The sequence below is a fragment of the Podarcis filfolensis genome, assembly GCF_964270895.1.
Source record: "Podarcis filfolensis genome assembly, chromosome: 3".
NCBI lineage: Eukaryota > Metazoa > Chordata > Lepidosauria > Squamata > Lacertidae > Podarcis > Podarcis filfolensis.
In genome coordinates this window covers 118,251,974-118,270,400 of record NC_139606.1, presented here as the reverse complement: position 1 = coordinate 118,270,400, position 18,427 = coordinate 118,251,974, and the positions used below count along the sequence as shown (strand labels likewise).

Here is an 18,427-nt window from a genome sequence, read left to right as displayed (position 1 = left end):
ACTGCTCTAGGGCCTTGCAAATCCTGATGCTTTCCTGTTTGCCATCAGGGTCCAACTCCAGCGTTAGCTAGCATGGTGATGGTGTTAACGGATCTCTCTATGCGGACGTATCTTTCCTTCAAAGATCAGAGGAACTGCATGTACAGGCGACGACTCATTAACGCGTAGTCTCCAAACATCTGGAGGGCTGAGGTTGAGGAAGTCTGTGCTAGACAGTGGAACGGTCTCCCTTGGGAGGTGATGGGCTCTCCTTCCTTGGAGCTTTTTAAGCAGAGCTTGGATGGCCATCTGTCGTGGATGCTTTAGCTGAGATGCCTGCATTCCAGGGGGTTGGACTAGATGACCTTTGGGGTGCCCGCTTCCAATTCTAGGATTTATGATCTCCCTCCCATCTCCACCAGGGGGCGCGCCGCCCCCCCTTTCCTTTCCCGTTTTAAAAGCTCCGCTTCCCACGGCGCGCCGAGCATTGGCCGCTGGGCTGCAGACTCGGGACGGTTGCAAGCAAGCAGCCCGGGCTCAGCCTGCCTCCTTCCTTCCCTTGAAGCCCTTTCCTCCCGGCAGCTGTGCGCGGACTTGCTGGCCTCCCGCCGCGCTCCTTGCAGCTACGAGGTAAGCGCTGCAGAGATTTCTGGAGGGCGACCCCCCGGGTTTGCACCGGGTGGGGTGGCTCTGACTTTGCACAGGACAGCTCCTTCCTTTGCTCTTGCAGAGGAAGGGGGTTTTTTCCCCCACCCTACTTTCGTTTCGGCTTGCATGCATTTCTCCGCGGTGCAGGATCAGCCCTCTCCCTTCCGCAGCCCCGGAACGGTTTCACGTACCCGGCGCCTTGGGGAAGAAGGAACCCGGGGGATATAATGACTTGCAATGCATGCCAAGGCGTCGAGGGTACAGATCCGGGGCGGGGGGGGGCCTGCAGCTCCCATACATACTGGGGTCCTGGGTGCCCCAGCACGCACAAAATTCCCCATAAATTTGGGCACCCACAAATTTAGGCGCCAGGGCTGCATGGCACCCACTGCCGCCCCCCTCCGTCACCCACGGTCGCTTGGCCAAGGTGGCACTCCTGCCAGCTCCTCCTGGCCTCCTGGGAGTCTCCTCCTTGCAGGATCCGCTCAGGAAACAGGCAGAGAGTGGACTGGGGAATTCTGAGCATATGCTCTGTCCATGTGTTCTCCGGAATGGGAGCAGGCAGTGAGGTCCAGGCAGCCAGAAAGGATCTAGTGATCCGGGCTATACATTAGACTGCTCCCCACCCCCCAACAGTTTCCCCAGGAAAGGTCCTTTTGGAGTTTTGGAGCACCTTCTCCCATGTGGCAAGTGGGGGCCCTTCTTCCCCACGTCTGTTGAAAAGCGTCCATGCGCTTGCCCTGTGGCTTCTTGGCAGCCAGCCCCATGCGCTCACCGTGAGTGTACCTCATTCTGAGAGGTGCACACGCCTTTCTGCCCTGTGGCTGTGTCCCAAAAAGACAGGAACCCTATAATGATCATAGCAACGCAAGCTCTTTGTTTTGGGTGGTGTGCAGTGGATCAGAATGGATCCGTGAAGCATGGCAAAAGGAACTGGGCATTTTGCAGACCTGCTTACTCAGAAGTAGCCTCAGAGGGGAGTCACTGTGTCAGATTGTTATTCAGTCTGGCCCTATACTTTTAGCTCAGAGTGACAGCCCTCCTCCTCCTTAAATATCTCTGTTCCCTGCCTTGCTCTCTGAAAAAAACCTCTTCCCAAAAAGTGTCAAACCAGAGGGGTTTTTAATGTGCAAAGCATTTGCCTTACTACAAAGTTACAACCCTTCCCTGTTGACATTTTAGGATCCCAAATTCTGAATATTAAGTCTCGGAAATGCGCTACGTGATACTCTGGGATGGTGTTTTTAGTTTCCGGGAGAGAAACCCAATGTTTTCTTGTCTCTAAAACATATGCTTTGATTCTGCCTTCCTTCCTGTTTTTTTTTTTGCAATGGGAGATTTGGGGGAAAGTAGGCTATGAATGCTGCTGTGAGACTTGGGTTTCTTTCTACTGAGAGGAGTGGGGGAATAATTATGTGGGTCTGTGAGTGTGATATTTGGAAAGGGGGGGAATAGTCTGCATGCCATGTTTGTTTGTTTGGGGTTTTTTGCGCCTTAAATGCTCACAAGCTTTATTATGGCATAAGCTAAGGATCACTGAGGTGGCACTTATGGACACCTGTATCAGTATCTCCTATGGCATCTACAAAAGGTGTCACCCTTCAGAAACTCACATTTCATGAGAAACGTCCGCATCCTGCACAGTTCTTGTCCACACTGCCTCACCATCCCCAACACTGAAAATATCCCCTTAAATATGCCCACACTCACCCTCCCTTCTGTTCTGGAGAGGGAAAAATAGCTTCTCTGGAAGTGACCATAGTAGTAGCTGATACACACACGTTTCTCCTTTCATTGATGGGATGCATGGCTTTGTGGTCCCATCTCTCTTTCAGGTGTGACACCCTGCATGCCATGTTGATCATCAATTTCTTGGTGCTTCGAAAAGGAACTTGGAAGTGTCCTTTTACAGTGGTACCTCAGGTTAAATAAGCTTTAGGTTACATACGCTTCAGGTTACAGACTCTGCTAACCCAGAAATATTACATCGGGTTAAGAACTTTGCTTCAGGATGAGAACAGAAATCGTGCTCCGGTGGCGCAGCAGCAGCAGGAGGCCCCATTAGCTAAAGTGGTGCTTCAGGTTAAGAACAGTTTCAGGTTAAGAACGGACCTCCAGAACGAATTAAGTACTTAACCCGAGGTACCACTGTAAATGTGTTTGTGGGAGAGCATGTCTTTGGTTTGTTTTTATTATATATTGTGTGAGTTGTCATTTTGTGTTTTTATGTCATGAATCACCCTGGGTGGGGGGCGGTATACAAATTTAATAAAGAATCATCGTCCATGGGCTTATCTGATTTTCCTCCTTATAACTGCTCTAGGATTATTCAGATCAGCCTTCCTCAACCTGGAGCTCTCCAGATGTTGTTGGAGCACAACTCCCATTACCCTTGACCAGGCTTCCTCAACCTCAGCCCTCCAGATGTTTTTGGCCTACAACTCCCACGATCCCTAGCTAGCAGGACCAGTGGTCAGGGATGATGGGAATTGTAGTCTCAAAACACCTGGAAAGCCAAGTTTGAGGAAGCCCGCCCTTGGCTAACGGCTGTCATGGCTGCTGGGAGTTGTAGTGCAGGACACCTGGCGGGCACCAGGCGCACCCCTACCGCTCTGTGTCCCCATCAGGATGGCCTTGGCTTTTGGACTGGACGATACTGGCATGGGGAGGAGCCTCATCCACATGGTCTTGGGCTTCTGGAGTTAGTAGAGTTGAGGTGGAAGGAGACCAATGGACGGTGTCTCCTGTTCACCAAGAGGGTGCTAAAGGGGGAGGCATAGAGGAACTGCCAAGGAGGTGGCAGATCCAGCCTCCAAGGACCATGCAGCAGCGGGTGATGCATTCCTTGGAGGTCGTATCTCCTGCCCCTGCAGATCCTGCCACCCGAAGCGGTCGCCTCGCCTTGCCTCATGGGTGGACTGGCCCTTCCTACAGATGTCCAAGTGTATCGGGGTGCATGGTACAGGGAGATAGCTCCCAGGTAGGTGTGTTTTTAGATGGAATGCCAACGTCCCTTATTCCTTCCTCGCCCAAGAGTCACGAACCAAACTTCTGAATCAAGTTTTCCTCAGCCCACCCCCTCCAGTCTTTTTCTTGAGACACATTTGAATAAAACATGCTTGTTTCAGCAAAGACGTTGCTGTGTGTATATTTTGTTGTATTTTTAATGCTACTCTGCGCTATCATAAAGGTAAAGGGACCCCTGGCCGTTAGGTCCAGTCGTGGACGACTGGGATTGCAGTGCTCATTTCGCTTTACTGGCTGAGGGTGCCGGCGTTTGTCCGCAGTTTTTCCGGGTCATGTGGCCAGCATGACTAAGCCGCTTCTGGCGAACCAGAGCAGTGCACAGAAACGCCGTTTACCTCCAGAGCAGTACCTATTTATCTACTTGCACTTTTGAATTGCTAGGTTGGCAGGACTGCGTTATCATAGCATCGTAGAACTGTAGAGTTGGAAGGGATCCTGAGGGTCATCTAGTCCAACCCCCCTGCAATGCAGAAATCTCGGCTAAAGCATCCATGACAGATGGCCCTCCAACAGCTCTTAGAAAGTTATTCCTGATATTTAGTTATGCTTTATTTGTTTAAATACAGTGGTACCTCTGGATGTGAACGGGATCCGTTCCGGAGCCCCGTTCGCATCCTGAAGCAAACACAAGGCGCGTCTGCGCAGGTCACGATTCGCTGCTTTCGCGCATGAGCGTGACATCATTTTGAGCGTCTGCACATGTGCGAGTGGCGAAACCCAGAAGTAACGCGTACCATTACTTCTGGGTCGCTGCGGAGTGCAACCCGAAAATGCTCAACCCGAAGCTACTTCAACCCGAGGTATGACTGTATTGAAAGAAATGGAATGCTTGGCTTGTGTTTGCTGAACTGCTTGGAAGATTGGAAGGGAAACAGAGAAATCCGCCAGTCAATTAGTGACCCGCTGGGTACCTCATCCGATTACCTGCAAGCTTCGCTCCGAAGTGATGACAACCTGTGGAGGAAGCAGTGGATACTGCATGCTGAATAATGCAGTCTCAAATCCCAGCAACACACTGTGCCTTGGTTTCCTCATAATGTCAAACCACAGTTTAGCCTTGCAAGAATGAGCTGCAGGAAATCTTGAACTTGCACAATCTTCCTTCCCCCTCTTCTCCACCACTGCAAATTGGAGGTTAACTATGACATCTCAACCCTAAGCTATGGCTGACCTTTAAGTTTACTGAAAACAAAACCAGCTTTTTAAACTCTGGTTTGAAGTTGAGTAATTTCCCCTGACAATAGTTAAGGCTGCTCGGTTTTGACAAGGTTTAGATACCACGTCAAACTGTTGGAAAGGAAGCAAAGGATTTACATGTCAGTCTCCATACAAAATCCATTGAAGTTGAAAAATGTCCCCGGATTCATTGAAAAAAATCTGGTAACCTTCTTCCAAATCCCTAATGCTGGCCTCCTGGAAAGAAGGGCGAGGCTCTATACAAACCCGAGGCTCACTGCAGCTTTTCCTGGCAATGTTGAACTATGGTTTAAGATTATGTGTGAACGCTGCCACAGGGAAGCCAGACTATACATGGATCAGGAATATGGGATTGTTAGATTGTGAAACGCATTCCCACAGGAGTTAGTGATGACCACTACAACAAAACAACACCCCCACAAATTGGCTTATAAGTATAAAACCAAATTTACTGGAATAATAGCTAGAATAGAGATAGACTTGTAACCATTCAAACAGCAAACATACTAAGGTGCCATGTGCAAGACAAAGCCTGGAGATACTGTAAACATGGAGTGGATAAATGTGCAACTCTATCTTAACAAGTTAAAAAGGTAAAGGGACCCCTGACCATTAGGTCCAGTCGTGACCGACTCTGGGGTTGCGGCGCTCATCTTGCTTTATTGGCCAAGGGAGCCGGCGTACAGCTTCCGGGTCATGTGGCCAGCATGACTAAGCCGCTTCTGGCGAACCAGAGCAGCGCATGGAAACGCCGTTTACCTATTTATCTACTTGCACTTTGAGGTGCTTTCGAACTGCTAGGTTGGCAGGAGCAGGGACCGAGCAATGGGAGCTCACCCCGTCGCGGGGATTCGAACCGCCAACTTTTGATTGGCAAGTCCTAGGCTCTGTGGTTTAACCCACAGCGCCACCCGCATCCCATCTTAACAAGTGACATATGCAGTAAACGTTATACCTACTGGATAAATGAACCGCTCAACAACTAGCGTAAGTCCAATCACAGAATGGCAACCCTGTGCCGCCACAACGGTGTTGTTGTATTATTATTATTACTGTCACCACATTTGATACTTAGTGATGACCACTAAGCTAGATGGCTTAATGGGTGAGTGTATCACACGCCTACAGCCACAGGTTCAGAGACGCTGAACAGTCGAAAAGTTTCGTTTATTGAGATAACTAACGAAGGAGCCCCACAGCCCCTCGTGGCTGTGGAAAGGCTGAGAAATGATTTTGTAGAATATCTCTAACGAATAGAGCCGGGAGAGTACATTGGGACGGGAAAACCAGGCCAAAGTTAATACAAACACACCCTTGCCTCTCGTCTGCGCAGGGCTGCCGGAGCCTTGTACAAACGCAAACATTCCTGTTCCTGGAATTATTTATTTTTGTCTCGGGATGGGGTTGATCTCGGTCGAATGTGCTTCCTCTTGCCTTGTCTCTGGACGGCTGCCTACCTGTTCCCCTCGGCACCCCCGATAGTTCCTTCTGTTTTCCTTCGCTCCTCTGGAAACTTCACCCTGCTATCTGCTCAGTGGCGTAGCGTGGGTTGTCAGCACCCGGGGCAAGGCAAGTAATTTGCGCCCCCTAACCCATGGATTTGCGCCCCCTAACCCGTGGATTTGCGCCCCCTAACCCATGGATTTGCCCTAACCCCAGATGTTGCGCCCGGTGCGCCCGGCCCCCCCTGCACCCCCCACGCTACGCCACTGTATCTGCTCCACTGCCATTTCAACCCCGTTTTGTCTGTAATATAGTCCTGAAATGATTCCTCTTGAAATAATTTATACCCCACCCTTCCGGGTTCAGAAAACCGGGCTCAGGGCGGCTAACAACAAATATAAAACACTTAATTGTGATAAAACAAAAAACAGCATAAAATACAGTATAAAAGCGTGAATAACAATAAATTCAAAGTTCTAAAATCAATTTAGGGGGAAATCCAGCCACTCTGGGCGGTTTCAACAAAGATTAAAAATACATCAAAATGTCACACATTAAAAACTTCCCTGCCTTCAGATGTCTTCTAAATGTAGTTGTTTATCTCTTTGACATCTGATGGGAGGGCGTTCCACAGGGCGGGCGCCGCCACTGAGAAGGCCCTCTGCCTGGTTCCCTGTAGTTTGCTTTTCACAGCAAGGGAACCGCCAGAAGGCCCTTGGAGCTGGAATTCAGTGTCCGGGCAGAACGATGGGGGCGGAGACGCTCCTTCAGGGATACTGGACCGAGGCCGTTTAGGGCTTTAAAGGTCAGCACCAACACTTTCAATTGTGCTCGGAAAAGTACGGGGAGCCAATGTAGGTCTTTCTGGACCGGTATTATGTGGTCTCGGTGGCCACTCCTAGTCACCAGTCCAGCTGCCACATTCTGGATTAGTTGTAGTTTCCGGGTCACCTTCAAAGGTAGCCCCACGTAGAGCGCAATGCAGTAGTCCAAGCAGGAGATAACCAGAGCATGCACCACTCTGGTGAGACAGTCCGCGGGCAGGGAGGGTCTCATCCTGCATACCAGATGGAGCTGGGAGACAGCTGCCCTGGACACAGAATTGACCTGCACCTCCATGGACAGCTGTGAGTCCAAAACGACTCCCAGGCTGCGCACCTGGTCCTTCAGGGGCACAGTTACCCCATTCAGGACCAGGGAGTCCTCCACACCCGCCCGCCCCCCTGTCCCCCCAAAACAGTACTTCTGTCTTGTCAGGGTTCAACCTCAATCCATTAGCTGCCATCCATCTTCCAACCGCCTCCAGGCACTCACACAGGACCTTCACTGCCTTGGCTAATAGCCACGACAGCCCTCTCCTCCGGGAATTTGCCTAATCGTCTTTTAAAGCCATCTAGATTGGCGGCTTGCTTCCCATGGGAGCGAGTTCTGTAGTGGGATCAATGTATTTTATTATTATTACTATTTATTAAATTTCTATACCACTCTTTGGGAGGTTTGCAATATAAAAACTCAAGCGCTCTGTCCTGCTTCCTGACTTTCTAACCTCTAACCCTGTTTGGGTTTGGGTGCTGTAGTGAATTTTGGAATAAAACTTTTCAGCAGAACATGTGAGGTGTGAGTCCCAAGTCTGTGAGTCACCTGACCTCCAGTTCCTAGTCAAATAGAAGAAGAAGAAGAAGAGTTTGGACTTGATATCCCGCCTTTCACTCCCCTTCAGGAGTCTCAAAGCGGCTAACATTCTCCTTTCCCTTCCTCCCCCACAACAAACACTCTGTGAGGTGAGTGGGGCTGAGAGACTTCAGAGAAGTGTGACTGGCCCAAGGTCACCCAGCAGCTGCATGTGGAGGAGCGGGGAAGCGAACCTGGTTCACCAGATTACGAGTCCACCGCTCTTAACCACTACACCACACTGGCTCTCTTCTGTTTAAGAGTAGAGATGGCACCGAACCATCTGGGCTGATACCCTAACCCAGGATAAACAGATATGGTGCTTGCTGACTATGCTAGCTGAGGCTGATGGGAGTTGAGGTCCAAAACCTAGAACCAGAGTTGGAAGGGTCCATGAGGGTCATCGAGTACAACCCCCCTGCAATGCAGCAATCTTTTGTCCAAGGTGAGACTCGAACTCACAACCCTGAAATTAATAGTCTCATGTTCTACCGACTGAGCTATATCCCAAGAAGGGACCAGGTTAGCAAGTCCTATTCTAGCCACTCCATGAGCTTTGCGGGGTTGAGAGATGTTGTTTGATCGTCCTTCTATAAATTTCGTGGTTCAGCCTCCTGCAAGGCCTGGCTGCAGCGAAGAAAAATAATCCTGTTTTCTCTTGCTGCAAACATAAACCACGCAGAATGATTTCTTATGCTTCCTTGGAATTGGACAGCCAGTGGGACGGCTAAACTTAATTCACGTGTGGTGCCAGGAGATGTATGAAACGGCCTTACATGGAGCCCAGAGGGATTCAGCCCAGATGGTTCGGTGCCATCTCTACTATTAAACAGAAGCTCTCCAGAGACTCTGGCAAAGGCATTATTTATTTATTCGAATTTTGATCTATAGAGCTGCCCATCAATAAATATTCCCTGGGGTGGCTTACCTAAGAGCATGCTATTAAAATTACAATATATATAAAATTAAAACTAATAATGAGCAATATATACAGTAACTCCTGCCAAACACCCCACTCTTGGAGCAACAGAGATATAACGCATAGCCTTTACTGCTTGGATGAAGCTAGGCTGAGCCACTGCAGCCCCAGGTAAATTGAAAGGGACCAACCTGTGGTCACCTGGAGGACATATTGAGAAACTTTTGCAGATCTATTTATCCCTGGGGAGAGGAAGAATGCAGCCACCCATGGATATATCTCATTGCTGCAGAAATCATGCATTTTCCCTTCACCTGTCATTTGTGGTTAGATAATGGAGAAAGCGAAGGGACGCGGGTGGCGCTGTGGGTTAAACCACAGAGCCTAGGACTTGCCGATCAAAAGGTCAGCGGTTCGAATCCCCGTGACTGGGTGAGCTCCCGTTGCTCGGTCCCTGCTCCTGCCAACCTAGCAGTTTGAAAGCATGTCAAAATGCAAGTAGATAAATAGGTACCACTCCGGCAGGAAGGTAAACGGCATTTCCATGCGCTGCTCTGGTTCGCCAGAAGCGGCTTAGTCATGCTGGCCACATGACCCAGAAGCTGTATGCCGGCTCCCTCGGCCAGTAAAGCGAGATGAGCGCTGCAACCCCAGAGTCGGTCACGACTGGACCTAATGGTCAGGGGTCCCCTTTACCTTTACCTAATGGAGAAAACAAAAAAGAGAGGCATTTCAAGGGCATGTTTGGAGAGGCCTTGGATCTGGACACCCTCCAACATCCTCTTGGAATTGGGGTTGGGAGGGGCGATAACTGTGGTAGCCATAGAGCTGGTGTATAGATTTTTTTCGCTGATCAGCTATGGCTTTGCTCTGTGCCCATGGTTCAAGGCAGCAGTGCTTCTGAATACCAGCTGCTGGAAACCACAGGAGGGGAGAGCGGCGCTCTTGGCAGTCTTAGAAACTCAGATATATAAACTAGGCGCCAAATGACTCCTTCAACCAGGGTTACGGTCGCCAAAACTGAACATTTTGGGGCAAGGCAGCTCTTTTCAATAACAACTTCTTGGTTCTTGAAATTCATTCCGAGTGTGCAGATAAAATACCACGGATATAATTCTACAGGATGTGTTTGCTAGTGTGTGAAAGCAGTCGAGATCCAAGGATCTCCCAGCATGCATCACCAGATGGAAATGTCAGGGGCCAATCCTGGCGCCCTGGCACCTTCACTCGGTCACAAGTGTTTGATAGCCAGGTGCAAAATGCGCCCAGCAAATTTCGAACCCTGGCTTGGTCCAGAATCCAGCTTTCAGGTTTCCCATAATAGGTACCTGGTTGGGCATTGTGCGAACAGGATGCTGGACTAGATGGGCCCCTTTTGGCCTGATCCAGCAGGCTTTCCTTACATTGTTTGCATGCAGCCTGTTAGTTTGTAGGCAATGCTAAGATAGATTGACCAGTGGTATTGCAGTGGCAAGAAGAAGTTTAGGGTGCCCAGCTGAGCAAATAACACCAGGTATATGGAATGACATCTCTTTCTCTCCTCCCACTCCATGTGTGTGTGTTTGTCCATCTGTGTGTAATTTGATTCACTTTTGTATTTCATTGCCAGGTCATTCAGCCATCAAGGATCCCTGCTGTTGAGCCACTGAGAATTCTCCCTCCTTACCATGGTTGTGGTTTGGGAAAACGGGAAAGAGAGTGGGATGCAAATGATTCTTTGGCCCTTTGGCATTCAGTCTCTGGGCTTCCCTGCCCTGCAGTTAAAGGATGTATTTTTGTGTGTGTGTGTTCATCACACACAGCTTACTGGTGATGAGTACAGTCCTGGCTTGCCAGTCACCGTAAGAAGAAACAAGTGGCTACCTCTCCTTCGATCTCTCTCTCCTTATTTTACTCTGTCCTCAAACAGCACTCAGGTATTCTGCGATCCTAGCGCCTTGATCCTTGTAGCGCAGGGGTCAGCAAACTTTTTCAGCAGGGGGCCAGTCCACTGTCCCCCAGACCTTGTAGGGGGCCGAACTATATTTTTTGGGGGGAAATGAACGGATTCCTATGCCCCCCAAATAACCCAGAGATGCATTTTAAATAAAAGCACACTTTTTACTCATGTAAAAACACCAGGCAGGCCCCGCAAATAACCCAGAGATGCATTTTAAATAAAAGGAGACATTCTACTCATGTAAAAACACACATTACCGGACCGTCCGCGGGCCGGATTCAGAAGGCGATTGGGCTGGATCTGGCCCCCGGGCCTTAGTTTGCCTACCCATGTTGTAGCGCTTTTAAAAAACTCCTTCCTGGCGATTTATTTTGATGCAAGGGCGAGTCTCTGCCTAATAGGCAGAAATCTGTGCCCTAAACTTCTAATTTTGGTATTGCTTTCACTTTTATATGTGGGCGGGTAGCATGGTGTTTTCGCAGCGTGCTAATATATCCAGCCCAAAGTTGTTGCTTTAAATGTATTTTATGATGGATCCTGACTTGTTTGTTCGGTTAACTGTGTTGCTTCTTAGGGCTGACCGAAGGGAACCTGTGGCTCTCCAGATGAACAGGATCCCACCATCGCTGGCTTTTGAGGCTGCTGGGAGTCCAATAACATCTCGAGTAGTCACTGGTTCTGCACCCGCTTCTATATGGCTAGTCATGGTCTTATGCTGTTGTCCTACTAATTATAGAGTTACAGTAATTTACTCCCCGAGAGGTTTAGCCAAGAGTATTTTTATATGCTGACCGGCCCAATAAGCAAGATCTCTTATTAGTTTTATGGGATTCCCTTTTTATTGATGTTCCGTCGTGGAGCACACCAAGTAAAATCCAATTTTACGTCTTGGCTCCTTCCCGATGATAAACATTTTCACTTGCATGGGCCTTAAATGATCCCACTGGCATTTCTTTTTACGATGCCGTAAAACAGATTGAGAGTTCTCCATCGCTCCAGATTACGAGAAGGCTGTTTGAGCGTCCTCTCTCGTAAGAAAAACCAAATGTAAAAATTTGGAAACAAAGGAAAAAGACAGATCAAAGAAAGATGGCCTTGGATCTAAACTTCACGGGCTGTCCAATGAAAGATACATACTTCATACCTAATTCCAATAGAATCAACTTCAGTTTGAATGGTGATGATATTGTTCTATTGATAATGGGGATAATGAAAACTCTATGGTAGAGAACCATTCCTCAGCCTGGTGCTAGCACTCCTAGATATTTTTTTACAGCACTCTTCTCTCCTTTATTTTCCAGCAACTGGCATTCAGGGTCATATCCTGCCTCTAACAGTGGAGGCGAACTACAATGGTACCTTGGTTTAAGAACAGCTTAGTTTATGAACAACTTGGATTAAGAATGCTGCAAACCTGGAAGTAGGTGTTTTGGTTTGTGAACTTTGCCTTGGAAGCAGAACATGTTTCGCTTCCTGTTGAGTGTCTTCCATTTGTAAGTTGAGTCCCCTGCTGCTATAGGAAAGCATTAAGAACGCTTTGGTTTAAGAACGGACTTCCGGAACGGATTAAGTTCGTAAACCAAGGTAGCACTGTATAGCCATCATAAAGGTAAAGGTAAAGGGACCCCTGACCATTAGGTCCAGTCGTGACCGACTCTGGGGTTGCGGCGCTCATCTCGCTTTATTAGCCGAGGAAGCCGGCGTACAGCTTCCGGGTCATATGGCCAGCATGACTAAGCCGCTTCTGGCGAACCAGAGCAGCGCACGGAAATGCCGTTTACCTTCCCGACAAAGCGGTACCTATTTATCTATTTGCACTTTGACATGCTTTCAAACTGCTAGTTTGGCAGGAGCAGGGACCGAGCAACGGGAACTCACCCCGTCATGGGGATTCGAACCGCCGACCTTCTGATCGGCAAGTCCTAGGCTCTGTGGTTTAGACCACAGCGCCACCCGCTTCCCTATAGCCATCATAGCTATTAGCTATTGGCAGCCTTGTCTTCCACAAATTTGTCCAATACTCTTTTGAAGCCATCCATGTCTGTGGCCATTGCTGCGTCTTGTGGGAGTGAGTTCCGCAGTTTAACAGTGCACAAATAAGTTCTTTCCCATCCATCCTAGCCAACACAACCAGTGATGTCAAGAGTTGTAGTCCCACAACATTTTTTTCTGCTGCTGCGGAGCGGAGGACCTGAACCAAGGGATTCAAATTACAAGAAAGGAGATTCCAACTAAACGTCAGGAAGAACTTTCTGATAGTAAGAGCTGTTGGACAGTAGAACGGTCTCCCAGTGGCTTCAAATTGCAAAAAAGGAAATTCCGATTCAACATCAGGGAGAACTTTCTGATAGGAAGAACCACTAGACAGGGCTTCCTCAACCTCGGCCCTCCAGATGTTTTTGGCCTAGCTAGCAGGACCAGGGGTCAGGGATGATGGGAGTTGTAGTCCAACAACATCTGGGGACCCACAGGTTGAGAACCACTGCTCTAGGGCCTTGCAAATCCTGATGCTTTCCTGTTTGCCATCAGGGTCCAACTCCAGCGTTAGCTAGCATGGTGATGGTGTTAACGGATCTCTCTATGCGGACGTATCTTTACTTCAAAGATCAGAGGAACTGCATGTACAGGCGACGACTCATTAACGCGTAGTTTCCAAACATCTGGAGGGCTGAGGTTGAGGAAGCCTGTGCTAGACAGTGGAACGGTCTCCCTTGGGAGGTGATGGGCTCTCCTTCCTTGGAGCTTTTTAAGCAGAGCTTGGATGGCCATCTGTCGTGGATGCTTTAGCTGAGATGCCTGCATTGCAGGGGGTTGGACTAGATGACCCTTGGGTCCCTTCCAATGCTACAATTCTATGCTCTGCAGGTCCACTGGTTCCCCACCCTGGACAAATGGCTTGACTGACTATAAGGCGGGTTTAGATGTCAGCAGAGAATTCTGTACTCCGAAGCAGAGAGGTTCTGGCCTTCTTGGTAGTGGCACCCGCCCTGTGGAACACCCTCCCACCAGATGTCAAAGAGAACAACAACTACCAGACTTTTAGAAGACATCTGAAGGCAGCCCTCTTCAGGGAAGCTTTTGATGTTTGATGCATTACTGTATTTTAATATTTTGTTGGAAGCCGCCCAGAGTGGCTGGGGAAGCCCAGCCATATATTATTATTTGAAATCGGTGGGATTCATGAAGGTTGACTGCACACAGGGTCGCAGCTTCTTCCAGGGCAGTTGAGAAATTTCTCTGTGCACCCAAAGAGGGGAGAATCCTGAAAACATTTTGCTGGGCACGTTTCCTTTCCCTTCTCTGACAGTTGTGATTAATGGGGCTGCAGGAGAAGATGGAAGCAGAGCCCAGAAGGAGAGAATAGCGGTGCCAGGAAAAGCAGCAGCAACAACAACAACCAGAACGTTAGAAATTTTACCCTGCTGGAGAAATATTTCAGCTCAGTTTCACTGCTACCTTAATTGTGTCATCTGGCAAATTTTGGAAAAGGCAGAGGAAAGCAGCAAACGATGCAGGATGCAGGCGTTCTCGCATCATCACCCTCCTTGAACTGGTGAACAAGCTGCTTTTCCTCCCCTCCTCCCTCCCGATCACCTTTCCTTTTTGTTATGTACTGAGCTGAATCCTAGAATAACAGGATCCAGAATTCAGCAGTCTGATTGGTTCACAGGAGCCACCCGATCCAACTCCAGGTGGAAGTGAATCAGCGACCTGATTGGCCTGCAGGAGCAGCCCAGAATTAGTCAAACACACGGGGTTCATTGTGTAAATAATGTATATATAGCTAGACGTTTTGGGAAAGTTTCATTCCTTGCTACCACGGGCTGAATAAAGAGCATGAAAATCACACTCAACTCCGAGTATACAGTCATACCTCATGTTATGTTTGCTTCATGTTACGTTTTTTCAGGTTGCATCCCACGGCGAACTGGATGTACCGGAAAGGGTTACTTCCGGGTTTCCACTGCTTCTGCATGCGCAGATGCGCAAAATGACATCATGCATATGCGCAGAAGCAGCGAATCGCAACCCGCGTGTGCGCAGGTGCGCCACTGCGGGTTGCGTTCTTTTCATGTTGCCAGCAGGCCTCCGGAACGGATCCCGTTCACAACCAGAGGTACCACGGTATTTCACTTTTGTCTCATGTATTTTATAGATTGCAAGACTGAGGGCAAGGGCTGTCTTATTTTTGGACCTTGTAAACCCATCCGGGAACCTCGTTTGGCAGAAAGGCAGGGCAAGGATGCTTTGTATTTTGACAAAATATCAGGCAGAACGCTCCGACTAACTAGCTGGCTTGGCTGCAAAGGATTTATTGGGCCTTGTAGAACCCCAATTGCCTTGGCGAGTCAGCTGATTTGCTTCAGGTTAGAAATGCAGTCCAGGGGGCATCTTTTCCCTATGGCGGCCGACCAGGTACCCTCCATGGCCACTGGCTGAGGCTGTTGGGAACTGTAGTCCAAAATGCCTGGAGCACACCAGCTTGGCAAAGGCTGCCCTAGGGCCTAGTCTGCCTGAGGACCCCTAGTGTTGGATGCCCAGGAGATTACCCAGGAGACGGGGTGGTTTGAGGCCAGCTTCATCGCCTCCTAGTTTCTCTCATCTGTACTGAACCTCCCACAGATCTACTTACCGTATTTTTTGCTCTATAGGACGCACTTTTCCCCCTCCAAAAATGAAGGGGAAATGTGTGTGCGTCCTATGGAGCGAATGCAGGCTCCTTGGCTTTAGCGATAGCAACGCAAAGCCTCCGAAGCACAGAGGGAGTGCTCCCTTCGTGCTCTGGAGGCTTTGCGTTGCTTTCACTGAAGCCTGGATAGCCGCCTGAAGCCTCCGGAGTGCAGCGGGAACTCCTGCTGCGCTCTGGAGATTTCAGGCAGCTATCCCCAAGCCTTCGGAGCGCAGCGGGAACTCCTGCGCTCTGGAGGCTTCAGGTTGCCTTCACTGAAGCCTGGAGAGCGAGAGGGGTCAGTGCACACCAATCCCTCTTGCTCTCCAGGCTTCGCTTCACTGGAGAGGCGCTGCACAGTTTTCCCTCTCTGCGCAGCGCCCCTTCAGTGAAGCGGGAGGAGAAATGGAAGGGGCTCCGTTTCTCCTGCTGCTTCCCTGAAGGGGTGCTGAGCAGAGAGGGGGAGAATTTTTTTCCTGTTCTCCCCTCTAAAACAAGGTGCGTCCTATGGTCGGGTGCGTCCTATAGAGCGAAAAATACGGCAATTTGTGTCGTTCGTTGTCCTGTTCATGTGCTTGAATGTATGTCCTGGGAACCCAAGGGTTTCCATAAGCCCAGCCTTTTCATGCTCCAGCAGTATGGATTGCGCACAGCAAATAAATGTCCGTGTGGAGCTCCATAATTCTTGATGCACCTGCACTGCAGAAACTCAGGTTCTGCATTTTGGAGGTGCAACGCCAGAGTTGAAATAAACGTTGCTTGCCGATCAAAGATTCTCTTGCTGTGATTCCTGCATCGCATGAGGTTTGATTAGCTGCCCTTTTGGGTCCCTCCCCACTCTGCAATTTTATGGTTCTGTGAATCCGTTGTGGTATTTTTAAGCTGTGCAGAAGGTGCTCTGGCCTGCCTGGTTTGAGTACCACTAGCTGACGAATGCGTTGATATTTATAACTTTGCCATCTGCTGGGAGGTGGGATCTGGAGGGTGGGAAGCGACTTTGGTTTTCCTGGTAGACATTCCGTTTAAATTAATAGCGTGGGAAACAGTGGCCGGGGGACTTTGGGAGAGGAAGAAACAAATGAGTGGCAGTTGGTGCCTTGCAAAATAAAAATAATAAACAGAGCAGGTCTTTGGAGAGGGAGGATTCACAGAAGTGTAGCTTACCCCCAAGCACATTTAAAAGCAAAAACCAACTTTAGTACAAAATGCAAACTCAGCGTTCGTCCAAAAAGCCAACCAGTACAGACGTCAAAAAACCCCAGTGCTAGTAACGTAGTGGATTTGAGGTATGATGACACCTGAGCCAATTTGGTGTTGTGGTTTGAGTGCCAAACCACAGGACCTGGGAAACTGGGGTTCAAAGCCCCACTCAGCTATAAAGCTTGCCGCCTCTCGGCCTAGCCTATACAGCAGAGTTGTTGTGAAGATTCTGCCAGCTGTGGTAACTGGGACCACTATTGGTCCAGGTAGGGCTCCTCTTACGTAACTTCCAAGCAGATGAAAAAACATCTGCCTTGGAAGCACTCAGGTGGCACTATCCATTCTTGTCTAAGAAGAAAGATAGACTAAATATTTGCGCAATAATACATAGGACGCTCATAGAATATTTTTGCAGCTGTTGCCCTTTCCTCAAAGGTTGTACTTGCCATTGTTGGTTGCGTTAAGAATGGCAAAAAGGTGGTGGTGGGGAAACCATGGGCAAAGGTGTTTATATTTCAAAGAGGAAAAGATGCGTGGGCGCCTTCAGTCGTTTCAATGACATTTTGCCTAAGTTGCACATAATGCAGTAATTGTCTCTTTGGGGAAAGGCACTTTGATGTACACTTTCCAATTGCTCTCTGTAGGTGTGCACCTATAATGCCGCTTTTGTCTCTCTCTCTGCAGCGGCTGTTTCCCCAGTTCTTGATCCTGAATAGTGTGCCACCTAACAAAGAGAGGATTGAATGTGGCTTTGCGTATTTTAAACAAGTGCGGTGGGGAGAGGAGGGGGGGAGAGAGGAGGGCGCTTGAGTGAATTTTGCTGCTTCTTCCCACGCTTGTTTTAGAAAGTCCAGAGCTAAGGCCTTGGATCTCTCCCCATAGAGGAGTGTGTGAGTGTGTTTGTGCACAGAGACCACACACAAACACACACACACTCCCAACTCTCTTGAACTTCTTATTATGATGGTCAAATTCACAACTAGGGCAGATCCACTCCATACATTCATAGCACATTCAGTACACATGTGCTTCCCCTTTAGATTACTGGGAACTGTAGTTCCCCCCTTATTGAGCTACAATTCCCAGCATCCACAACAAACTACAGTTCCCAGGATTCTTTGGGGGAAGCCATGTGCATTCAGTGTGTGCTGCGACTCTGCCCTTAGTTTCTTATTTATTTAGAAGGGCATATATCTTGCTCTTCAGCACTATTACACTCAAAAGAGCCTTGCAGGAATATTCTTGCTGCAAGGCCAATCTAAAAAGTGTCCTCTGGTTGAGTCTAACCGTATATGTTTGTTACTATGTATTTTTCTGTTTCTATACTGTAAGCCAGCATCTTAAAAAGCAGAGAGATCACCTTGCCAACAAAGGTCCGTATAGTTAAAGCTATGGTTTTCCCAGTAGTGATGTATGGAAGCGAGAGCTGGACCATAAAGAAGGCTGATGGCCGAAGAATGGATGCTTTTGAATTCTGGTGCTGGAGGAGACTCTTGAGAGTCCCATGGACTGCAAGAAGATCAAACCTATTCCTTCTGAAGGGAATCAGCCCAGAGTGCTCACTGGAAGGACAAATCCTGAAGCTGAGGCTCCAAGACTTTGGCCTCCCTGGAAAAGACCCTGATGTTGGGAAAGATGGAGGGCACAAGGAGAAGGGCACGACAGAGGACGAGATGGTTGGACAGTGTTCTCGGAGCTACCAGCATGAGTTTGACCAAACTGCGGGAGGCAGTGG

General features: G+C 48.9%; 1 protein-coding gene across 1 annotated transcript in view; it reads left to right on the top strand.

Annotated features, from left to right (window-relative positions):
* The first annotated feature begins 466 nt into the window (after window positions 1-466).
* The window catches only part of EXTL3 (exostosin like glycosyltransferase 3), a 170,785-nt gene continuing 152,824 nt past the window's right edge, over window positions 467-18,427 (top strand). Inside the window, exon 1 of the mRNA XM_083605057.1 lies at window positions 467-609. The gene's annotated coding sequence lies outside the window, so the exon portion shown is untranslated. The remainder of the gene's footprint in view (window positions 610-18,427) is intronic.